Source organism: Cupressus sempervirens, chromosome 5 (assembly GCF_028749045.1).
Source record: "Cupressus sempervirens isolate cs-2001-9-10 chromosome 5, ASM2874904v1, whole genome shotgun sequence".
In the NCBI taxonomy this organism is placed as follows: Eukaryota; Viridiplantae; Streptophyta; class Pinopsida; order Cupressales; family Cupressaceae; genus Cupressus; species Cupressus sempervirens.
The window spans coordinates 874,884,969-874,897,008 of NC_143122.1; positions in this window are offsets into that span (position 1 = coordinate 874,884,969).

Genomic DNA, 12,040 nt, shown 5'->3' on the forward strand with positions numbered 1-12,040 from the left:
AGTAAGAGTGACAAGGAGAAGACAAAAGGAAAGAGTCGAGTGGGACAAGGCTTGACAGGTTAGCCAAGGGAGCATTTGTGAAGGTTGAAAGCATGGCATGGGATGTGTGGATTCATGCTTGTTCACATAGTTTTCTCAGTTGTGGCTATGGCCATGAAGGCTTCCATGGTTGTATGGCAATGATATTTTTGCTGAATAATACATGATGATGGATGCTTTTGGAGGCTGGGTTTTTTTCCTCAATGAGGGTTTCCCAGGGTATATCTTGTGTCACAATTTTGTGGGTATGTTGTCTATTCTCTTGCATGTGGATTTTAATTCCGTGTTTATTTTAGATCTATTATGAGTTATGTGGAAATGGTTATATTCTTTGTTGCCAAGTTTCCTTACAAGTGGTATTAGAGCTATGGTTTTATTGTTTGTAACCCTAGATTGAATCCATAGGAATGCATGAGAGGATAAAGGAAAGGGCAAGATATATGAATGATTTATTGCAGATCTGAGAGTTTTGGATTTGCTGTTATGATGAGATGTTAAAAGATTTGTGCATGTGAAATTGTTGGACAAAAGATTTTTTCGGATGTTTCATTTAAATGAGGGTTTTGGGGGGTAGCTTGCAGAAATGACCTCCTAGGTAAAAACAGACCTCACCATTGGATCTGGGTCGACATTTCCATAAATTTTGATATATAATATGCCCTAGTTTGACCATGTTCAAAGGAAATGAAAGAGTTTTTTGGTTTCAGCCCATGATGGCCATCAAATTTAATCCCGTCGGAATTTTCGTCACTGAAAAAATAAAAAATGAAAAATCGTACTGAAAATGGTAAAAAGACTGTCTTAGTAAAACAACCATAACTTTCTCTCAGAATATCAGATTTCAGAGTTCTTATAGGCGTTGGAAAGCTAATTTAGAGCACTACAACATGGCATAGGTTTGATTCTATGATTTTAAAATTTTGTTAGGTTTTTATAGCCCTAAAATTAGATTTTGTTTATTTTGAGCACGGATTAGGGCATAACTTGGGCATACAAAGTAAGATTTTTGACTCTGAGTAGTCAACGGAAAGCTTTTGGAGAGCTCTACAAATTGGTTCAGATTTGGTGCAGATTTGGCAGGATTTATTTGGTGATATATTTATCTGAACAGCTTATAGATATATTTTGACTATGGTAACATTGTGAGTTTATGGCATTGGAGATTTAAGTTTTGATGTCATTGTATACTCAGTTCATATTTTAGATTGGTCTCATGATGATATGGTTATCAGTGTTTGGTTTGGATATGCATGATGACTTGTTGGGTCTACAAGTTGTGCAGTGTTGTAAGCGGTCTATACTTACGGGTTGCATTTATGGCTTGGTTATGGGTTGTCTTTGCCCATTGATCTTTCATTATTGATGCATATTCAAATTGGTGGCTTGGATTTGGGTTGTCTATGCCCTAAGTCACATGATTTTATCTTCATGTAGAAGGGATGAGATGTTGTTACTAGGTACATTCATGGTGGAGGATTGTGGTTGACTATTTTATGCTGACAGGTTGAACACTTTGAGAGCCAGATGCTCGGTTCATGGATGTGATCATGGTGTCATAGATTTTGGCATGACATGATTGGTTATACAGGTACATCCTTGATGTTCATTAGCTTGGATTTCTGATACAGTTATGGTGGTATATCTTCACGGTTGAGGATCATGGTTATTTGGTTTCTTTTGAGGAGCTCATGATGTGCACTTTGAGTTCTTTGATGGTTTGATGCCTTAGTTGATTCTCATGGTTAGAGGATGGTATTTTCATCATGATTTCATGGATAGCTTGGATACACGGTTTAGTGGGAGCTTGTGACAGTGATGGGGTGACAGTGCAGGATTAGTTCCTAGTTTGGTTTATATATTCTTGGTTTAGAGAGGATGAATTTTATGATGCCATAGGTGATTTGGTACCACAGTTGAGTGGGAGTTGTTGGCATTGATATATTTATTAAGTGTTTTCAAATGTTGGAGGTTTGTCTTAGATCCTGTTGCTGTAGAAGTGTCTTTGACATTTGCATGGTGCACTTGTTATCTTCATGGTGTATGAAGATGGTTAGATCTTGAGGACTCATGGAGTTCTTGGTTATCTTCATGGTATGTGGAGATGGTTCTTCCTAGTATGTGGAGATGGTTTTTTTTTTTTTTCCTTCATGGTGTGTGGAGATGGTTGCATCTTGAGGACTCACAGGGTTCTTGGCAAAGGTGTGGTTTATGCTTTTATTTGGCATGTTATCCTTGGTATGAGGATGGTTTCATTATTATGTCATGGTATACTCTTGATACACGTTTAGAGTTGTGATATGTTATGGTGTGTTCATATGGAGCATGTTATCTCTTTAGTTGAGATAGTAAGATCATGTTGTTTATGTTCCTGAGGCCATGGTTGGAACTTTGACATTGATCTTGGTTTAGTTTCTTGGTATTGAGTACACTGATCATAAGCTGGATACTTCATGTTATTTCTATGTTGCATTTGGAGTTGGCATGGATTGATTGGTTACAGGTGCTCATGGATACTTAGAGATGGTGGCGATGCTGATTTCTCTTGGATTAGAGAAGTATTTGTTGGGACGGTTGATGGTTTCAACAGGAAGTTCGAGGGGCAGTCACCTGATATGGACTTGAGAGGAGATTGTTCTTAGATGAGTCTTGGTTGGAGACTTGGGTATCTTGATGAGCATTCTCATTCCCTACTCTTGGTCTACTCAGCAGTTTTGCTACTTGAGAGGTATAGCCCATTGTTTCTCTCAGTTGCATTATATTTATGCTTGTCTTTCATGGATATGGATCTTGAGCTATGGTACATGAGTTAGTTCTAGAGGGTTCACTTGATAGATGGTTTAGCATTGGTTATCTCCATGTGCATATGTTGTTTGATTTTGGGAGATGGTTTTATATTGGGTATATTCCTTGGATTAGGAATGGTTATTCCTTGGTTTAGGAATGGTTTATGAGTTTGATCTTCTTGTGAGAGGCTTACATCCATGATTAGTTATATGGTATGGTTTGGGTGTTGTTGAGGCTTCTTGTTGGGGTTTTATGGAGGAGATCATACTTGCACAGTTTACATCTAGAGGTGTGTGTAGAAGGACATGATACAAGTTATGATTTGCATGGTTTCTCTAGTCTCGGTTATCTTCCTAGATGTTCAGTTTTGACTACATTGGATTTGAGATTGGTTAGAAATTGTGATCACTGGTTTGTGCTCATGTATGTCATGTGAGAGAGGACATGGTTATTCCTTTATCTCTTTCCTCTATTGATTGTGGTGAACTTGGGAGAGCATTGGAGACTTGTTATGAGAATTTTTCTTGCAGGATATTAGTTTATGTATTGTGGATGTCCTTGATACTACATGGATTCATTTTTTTGAGATGTGTTGAGTGGATTGGTTATAGATTTGACATTATCTTTTGCAGTGGGAGCTTCTTGGTATATGTGGTAGGTATTGCTCTTGAGGCTTGTGATTGCAGGTTATAGATTGGATATGTCGATGATATGAGATTCACTTTTTATACCTTTGAGGTATGGATAGTTGGATGGGTTTGCCACTTGCTGTGGGTGCTATTTCAGCTATGGATATTTTGACAACTACGGATACATGTGATTACCTTTTGATTAGGTTTTTGTGCTTGGAATTTTAGTTGGTACAAGATTTTATGATCTTCTAATGCGACAAGTTGGGTGGTTTTCTCTTTGGATGGCTTCTATGTATGTCCAGTGGGAGTGGCATAATAGGAGGTGAGATCATTCATGTTCAAGATGCTGGATACTTTGATTTTGTTGCGGGTATCAAGATGGAGCACTTGGTATATTTTTGATCCATGATGGTGGATGTGCTGGGAGGGATTGTTCCCTTGTTCATTTATGTGGCTACGGATTGACCCTATGCAATGTATACAACAAGTGGGAGATTGTTGAGATAATGGGTGTTGCACACATTGCATAATATTATTATTTTATTATTTTATTTTATTATGTAATGTTGTACCTAGATGGACGTGCAACATGTAAAGATTCCCATGGGATATACTTGATGAGTTGTATTGTAACATTGTAAAAATATTTTATGTAATTATTTAATATTGGGGGAAAAGAATTAAATGCCCAATATTAAATGTGGGGTCAGTGGGATAGGTAGCACATGGTTTTAGCACATGGTTTATGTAATACCACTTGGTGGTTTTGTGATACTTGCTACTATATAAGCAGCCACAAGGGTAGTTGTTGTAGAGAGCGAGAGTAAGAGTGACAAGGAGAAGACAAAAGGCAAGAGTCGAGTGGGACAAGGCTTGATAGGTTAGCCAAGGGAACATTTATGAAGGTTGAAAGCATGGCATGGGATGTGTGGATTCATGCTTGTTCACATAGTTTGCTTGGTTGTGGCTATGGCCATGAAGGCTTCCATGGTTGTATGGCAATGATATTTTTGCTAAATAATACATGATGATGGATGCTTTTGGAGGCTGGGTTTTTTCCCTCAATGAGGGTTTCCCAGGGTATATCTTGTGTCACAATTTTGTGGGTATGTTTTCTATTCTCTTGCATGTGGATTTTAATTTTGTGTTTATTTTAGATCTATTATGGGTTATCTGGAAACGGTTATATTCTTTGTTGCCAAGTTTCTTTACACCTATTAAAGGATTTAAATTCCCTATTAGGAGTAACCTTGTAAGAGGTCTTAAGACAATTCAATAGAACTGCCACCTTGTTAGAGGATTTACAAATGGCTATTAAACCAACTCTATTAAGAGATTTAGATCACCACTACAATGATTAGAAAGTAACAATGAAATGACTTGATTGAGGTGCAATTGAATTGTTGATTACATATCTTTTTTCTACCATTTACTTGATCCTTCCTGATCAAATATAACTTTTCTGCCCCTCAAGGATATTCTATTTATCCTTCAAATTTTCTTCCTCTCTTCATCCCTTACAAATTATTTATCACATCTTAGACACTTTGAAATCAAAACTTGACCTTTTATTTATATCTTTCACACTATTAAGTCAGCTCAAATATGGCTTAGAATAATCAATACTCATCACCATAGCTAGCTAGAACCAATAGATAGATCAATTGAGCTTAATATGCCAAAATAAGAAAATCCTTTGTTAGCTGACCTAGCTTTGTAGATACTAACTCAAAAGCAATTTCCTATGTTAACAAATAGAAGCTTTGTTCACACTAAAAACTTGCAAATATCCTTTGGCAATTGATTAAACTTGGTTAGCACTAGTTCCATCAAACTTTCCTTCATTAACCAAGTGAGCTTGGTTAAGACTCATTTTCTACATGATTTTTTTCAATGCTCGAGAGGACTCAATAGACACTATCTTTTGCATAGAAAAGCTAGGTAGACATGGAAAACTATCTTTACTACTTGCATGAGCTCAACATGGATGGACTGATAACTGACATGACATTTGTGTAACATTAAAGATAACACACAATTAACCAGTTATTTCCAACATCTACACGATCATCATTTCCAACTAACCCCTTCCCCCATATTGGCCACATCTTCCCTTACCCAAAAGGGTGAGTAATGCCATACACCCTTCACAAAACTCCCTCATTCAAATCAAGATAAAAATAATAAGCATGAAATCAAGAACCAAATCCCATACCCTTACATAACAACAACACAAAATACATTGATCCCCTTACATTGTACTTTTTCTGTCATCAAGACTTCCTGCCCAATCAGCATTAGTGAACACCTTTAAGGTCCAAATTGCCTGCATGTTTGTACCATAAACCATAGTCTTTAGTGCATTTTAGATATCTCAAGATTCTCTTGATTGCCATCATATGGGTTTCTCTAGGATTTTATAAAAATCTTGCCACTATCCAAACTGCTACAGAAATTTAGGCCTTGTATGTACTACATACTACAATTTCCCAATCATTGATCTATATAAGGTGTTGGTCTAATTTTTCACAGTGCAAAAATTATGGAAAAATTTAGTGAAAAATCATTTGAGTCTTAAAATCTTGCAAATTAGGGTTTTGTTCCTTGTATTTCTCAAATCCTTAGATTGCCCTCATTTAAAAAACCCTCAAAGTATTTTCAGAAAAATATTTTTAACGGTATATCTTTTCACCTAAGGAAGGGTTTGCACAAGCATGAATTCATTATAATCTTGTTTAAACCTTACGTGGCCGTGCTTGGCTTACAAATTGCTTAATCATTCTATTAGGAAATACCTTTGATGACACAAACTTTTAATAATCATTGATCTTGTTTAGATAAATGGGTATCGCATGCCCACAATTTTGAGATGCAAGGTTTTTAAATAATGTAGGCATGCGACTTGGTGACACATAGCCCTTGCCTTTCTAAATTTCTAGTGAATCGTAAAAGGAGTCATAAGCTGTCAAACACTTTTGCAGGTTTGTGAGTTTTTTTTGTGCACGTTCTGGATTTCCTGTGATGTCATTGGTTAAGTTACCAATAGAAATATGCCTTTATCAGCAAGAAGCGTCAACCATTGATTTCATTTGAATCAAGGGCTAGTGCTTTCCCATAAGAAGGAGATGCTCATCAGATAAATAATGCGGGGAAGCAAAAATTAGACAAGTGCCACAATTTGACAAGAAGGGCCCACCATTCTCAAGGATGATGTTGAGATGTCTTCTGTGGCAAGTGTCAGACAAGTTGGAATGGATGGAGATATTTTATTTGTCACTTCAGCCAGCATGGTATATCAAACACATGATTTTATAACCGTTGATATGTCAAGGATCAAAGGCCAGCGCATGCCCACAATTTGAAGCTACATGAGAGATAGATAATGTGGGCCAGCAGTTTTTGGATGTGTGGCAATATGGGGTCGAGAAATTTTAACTGTATGCTATGATGTTCCATGCTATAAAATAATCACTAACATGTATTGCTAGATGTACCACTGAAGAAGTTTGTCTGCCAAATGGAAGTGAAGCCTCATTTATTGTAGATCTTTCAAAGATAGAGGGTTAGCCAAATCCCACATTATAAAGGTGCTAGAGATTTAAAGAATGTGAGTATGCACCTTTGTGACATGTGTCAAAGTGGGGCCAAATTATAGAAAAGCACTGAGTCATGCCATGTGGTCTACCACTTGTGCTTAGCTGGAAACACTTATGATGTGGGTGCGGAAAGTTTTAGAAATTAATGCAATGGTCAGATGAGTCATAGCACGCAGATTGAAACCAGTCACTTCATTGGCCCAATTAGATGATGCAAGCATAAAATGCATAATTATTTCACACCACTGATCATGTCCTAATCAATGAGAGGTGCTTGCCCACATTAAGAATTTGAGTGAAGTTTAAACAAAGCAGGAATGCACCATGTGGACATGTGTCCATGGTGATGTCTAAAATTTTAACTCAAAAGTTTTGCAGGGTATAAGCACTACCACAATTGATCTTTTGAAGATCAAAAACTAGCACAAGCTCGTAATTTGAAGATTCTTGTCAGATAAGTAAAGTGGGAATGCACTAGCATGACACATGGAATGAATGATGTCAAGTACTTGCTCACTCAGAGGAAGATATCGGACCCACTGATGTGGAAGTTGTTAGAAGGTGTGAACTTATATGAAGGTTTGCCATTGGTCAATATAGCTAACTAGATTTTGTTCAAATATGAATTGATTTGATCATTGATCTTGTCTTGATCAATGAGCGATGCTTCCTTGCAATTCTAAGGTGAAAAAAAATTAAGAAATGCGGGCAAGTAGTATTGTGACACGTAGCCTTGTTTTCAAAGCCATAAAGCTTGTGACCTTTTAAATCAAAGTCATTTGATATGGTGAAAATCTATGGATAGGATTCAAATTTATTTGTAATTTGGAGGTAATGGTTACTAAGAGTAAATATGGTGTAGATTTCATTCGTGTGATTTCATTGCATGAAAAGAACTCACGATCTCACCATTAATGAATTACCAAGGCATAGAGAGAACATTAGGGCATACAAAATTCTCAGAGCCAGGGCACAAAAATTTTAGCTAGCAATCTAGTAAAATTGTAGAAGAAATCATATAGTATAGAAGTACAAATTCTAGTGGGTAAAAACTCTGCAACTCTTTTTAAAAATTCAAGTATCTACTATTGTAAATTTTCTAAGGTTTTATTCAAAATGCCTCCCCGAAAACAATTCACTAAGCAAATGGATTATTTGAAATGTTCTATGCACGATGATTTTCTTGAACAATTCCCCTTATCAGTACATGAAATAACTAAGGGGAGGGAACTCATTCCAAAACACTTGAGAGTGGCTGTACCAGAAGGTTTTTATGACAAATCAAATTAGATAAGAGATGCCCAATTTTCCATGGGGGGTCTAGAGTTGTTTAAGAAATGGTTTTCAGAGTGAAAATTGGATACTCCTATGAGAAATATATGGGAGTTTGATATTGGTAAATTAATAGTCCCCACAATTTTCTTTGATAGTGATTTATTGATGGATCTAGCAAAGAAATATGATCCAATTACACGGTGGGTAAAAAACCATGCTGGAGTGAATCTCTTTAGGGTTTTCCCTAAATTAATTAGTGAGGTTTTCAACTTCAATCCTAACCATGTTTTCAACTTCAATCCTAACCATGTTGTACATGAAACTATTAATATGGATGACCTTCAAGCAAGGTATGATGCACAAAGAATTTACCTAAGAACAGGGCCATTACAGGAGCATGCTTCTAAAATTGGTACCTTGCTTGTGATTACAGCTAGTACCCCAGAGCCATTGTTGAGAAGACATTTCAACTTGAGAGCTCAAGTACTTTATTTTTATCTTTGCAAGATTTTTGGGATAGATGAAGTTGTTCAAATTCTAGGCTCTATTGTCCTTCTCATGGCTCAAACTCTTCATTTTGGGATGAGTACTATTCTAGATTTTGCTACTTTTCTTGTGAAAGAAATTCACAATGGTCTGGTTTGAATGGCACAAGGAAAAGTGGACAAACCATTCTTTTAGTATTCATTGCTTATGCATGTATGCTTGTACAAGGGGTTTACCTTCTTTTCCAAAGGTATGGAGCTAGAAATGATCAGGGATGGAGAGAGAAATCTAGTGCAATTGTGGAGTGTAGATATGACTTCAAAAGCTACAGATGCCAGCTATGTAAGATTTGATAGATACTTTGCTCCAAAGCTTAGGTTGCTCTTAAAAGGTGACATCCCTAGAATTCCACAGGCATTATTGGAATTGGTTAAACCTAAGGACCATGCATAAGGACTATTGGTTAGTTATAAATGGGGGGATATAATCCCTTATAGTGTTTCAACTATAATAAGAGTATATGGTTTTGTGGGAAAGCCACATGTGTTGCCCTTTCATGTGCCTTTGAAGATAGGGATAGCTGAGCTCTTATGGCATATAGGCACTACAGATGAGAGGGAATTGTCTAAGAAGGGTACCTTTTTTCCAATTGTTACTGTAGTACATGATTTTGTCTTTGTCAGGAAAGGGTGGAAGCACCTTAATTTGTTTCTAGATAAATATAATATGGCAAAATCTCATGCTAGATTTATTGATCCTAAGGGATTCTATGACCTCTTAAGAGAGAGGGTGAAAGCTTCTTGCATGTAACAACAAGTTTACTATTTGGAAGATATAATCAAAAATATTTTCACTTTGCAACAGCAAGAATTGAGGAAAGAAAAATGGATAGTATTTAGCAAGACCCTAGAATTTATTAATGCCTTTGACCCCCAGTATGACCCATTGAAAGACAAAAAATATTGGGGAGCCAAAATGCAAGAATTAATGAATAATTTTGTTGTGATCATCCAGACTATGAATGAAAAGAAAGCCATGTATATTGAGACCTATCCAGACAAGGTTGCAGAAGTACAAAGGAAAATAAGCAGCAAAAATATAGTGGCTCCTAGCTAGTATACATTGCAAAGAAGGGGAGGTTATGTCATGATTCAAAATGTGAAATAGGCACCCCTTGATTAGAATCCAAGGTCAAGAAGTCCATCTAAAGCCAGCTCTCCAAAAAGGCAAAAATTAGAGTAGGGGTTCTCTTCTCAAAAAGAACAATACTCCCCAAGCCAGTCCCCAATCTAGATAGATGATGAAGCATCTCTAAGGGAAAAGCTTAGAAAAAAGGGTGGAGAAGGGGATGTGATTGTTACTTCTATAGATTTGGATGTTGGAGAGCCACAAGAACCTCCTAGACCTTCCTTGGACCTAACCATTGCTGATTACCAAGGTAAGGAAATTGATCCAATAGTTGCCTAAGCTTCTGAAAGGTTTATTAATGATGATAATTTTGTAAAGTCTAGGGTTTTTCCTCAGTTTTTGTAGAGATTAAACATGGGAAATTTTGAGAAAACCTATGAGAAGATCAAGGTTGAGCAACTAGACAGGCCTAATTAAGATATTAAGGAAGAGGTGAAATCTAAATTTTTAAATGATTTTTCTCAATTTACTCCTGAAGCTGGGAGGTAGATAGTTAGATAGTAAAGAGTCCTCCTTCTGCCAGAATGGGATATAGAAAATGCCATTGTTTTTTATTCAATAAGAAAATAGAGGGATTTTCAACTGAAGATTGCTGAAGAAATACTAAAGGCTCATAGAGGAGTCAAATTTAGTGATGACCACCAAGCCCTTGTTATATGGTCCATGGCAAAAAGGGAAAATACTAGAATGCATGAGATTCCCACTATAGATCATACTGGTGCATTGACAGTGTTCAAGGCTAGTGAAATAGGTAGTAAATAGATAATTGGGATGGCATCAAAAATGCTAAAATTTGGTAGCATGGTGTTTGGCCAAGAGGAAGATAAATTTTTCCAACTCAATGCTAGGTTTGAGGAAGTTTTGAAAGCATATGAGGTGAGGGGTATGCAACTACAATCCTTAGAAAATAAAGTAACTTAGACGGAGAAGATTCTTGGGAAAAGAAAATTAGGGGAGACTGGTAAACCTAGGATTGCATACCCCCCATGGCCACCTATTGAGCCTTTTAAATCAACACCAATTATTGAGATACCTGATACTCCAGATAGACCTTAGTTCTATACTATAGAGGATTTTGAAGAAGAGAAAAATAAGTTATATGCAATGCATGTAGAACTTAATAATCAGCATGAAGAAAAATTGAGGTAGGTTATCATGTATTTAATAGACAAGATAGAATGGCCCACATTTTTTTATCAATTATCAAGGATTTTAGTTATTAGGGATGAATTAAAAGGAAATGAATCTATATTCAAACCCCTTGTACAAAAATGGACACAGAGGAATGAAGATATCACTGCTATGTGCATATCTGTTATTAAGCAAACAAATCATCAAATAGAATAAATTTTTGATTTACTAAATAAGTTGCAAGGTATTGATGATAAGCATGATGCTTTCTATAGAAGATTAAGAATTGTTTTTCCAAGTATTTTGCAGAAAAAAATGATGTATTCCCTTGTGCTCTAAAGACCTTTGATAAAATAAAGGAAAATGAAGAATGGAAGAGGGAGCTAGATGAAGCCTTCTATGAGAGAATAAATAAGGTTATAAATGAAATGGGCTATTTAATGTGGGAAATGACAAATGAGGAATTGGTAAAAGTATAGATATTCTATAACTCCATTAGAAAAGATTTTTTTGATATAGAGGCAAATGCAAATTCTTTAGTAACTGTACAAAGAGAAGTTATAAATCTTGATTGGCCAGAGGAAACTACCTACAATAAGTGGAAGGAAGAGTTTATGTCTACAAAATAAATAGAAAGAGTTGATGAGGTGGAAGATGATAACAAAGAAGAGGATACAAAATTAGAAGCCACCTCTGCTACTGATGATAAAGACAAAGAGGATCCTTAGGTAGTGGGAGATGACTCATCACTGTCACATTTGATGACCACCTATCCCAAGGAACTAGAGCACTAGAGAAATCAAATCAAAGTATTCTTTCCTTTCCAAAAGAAATAATAGAAGTGGGCCCACAAAGGAATGTTTAATGTATTAGCCTTTCTATTATTTTCATTTTGTCTTTTATTACAGG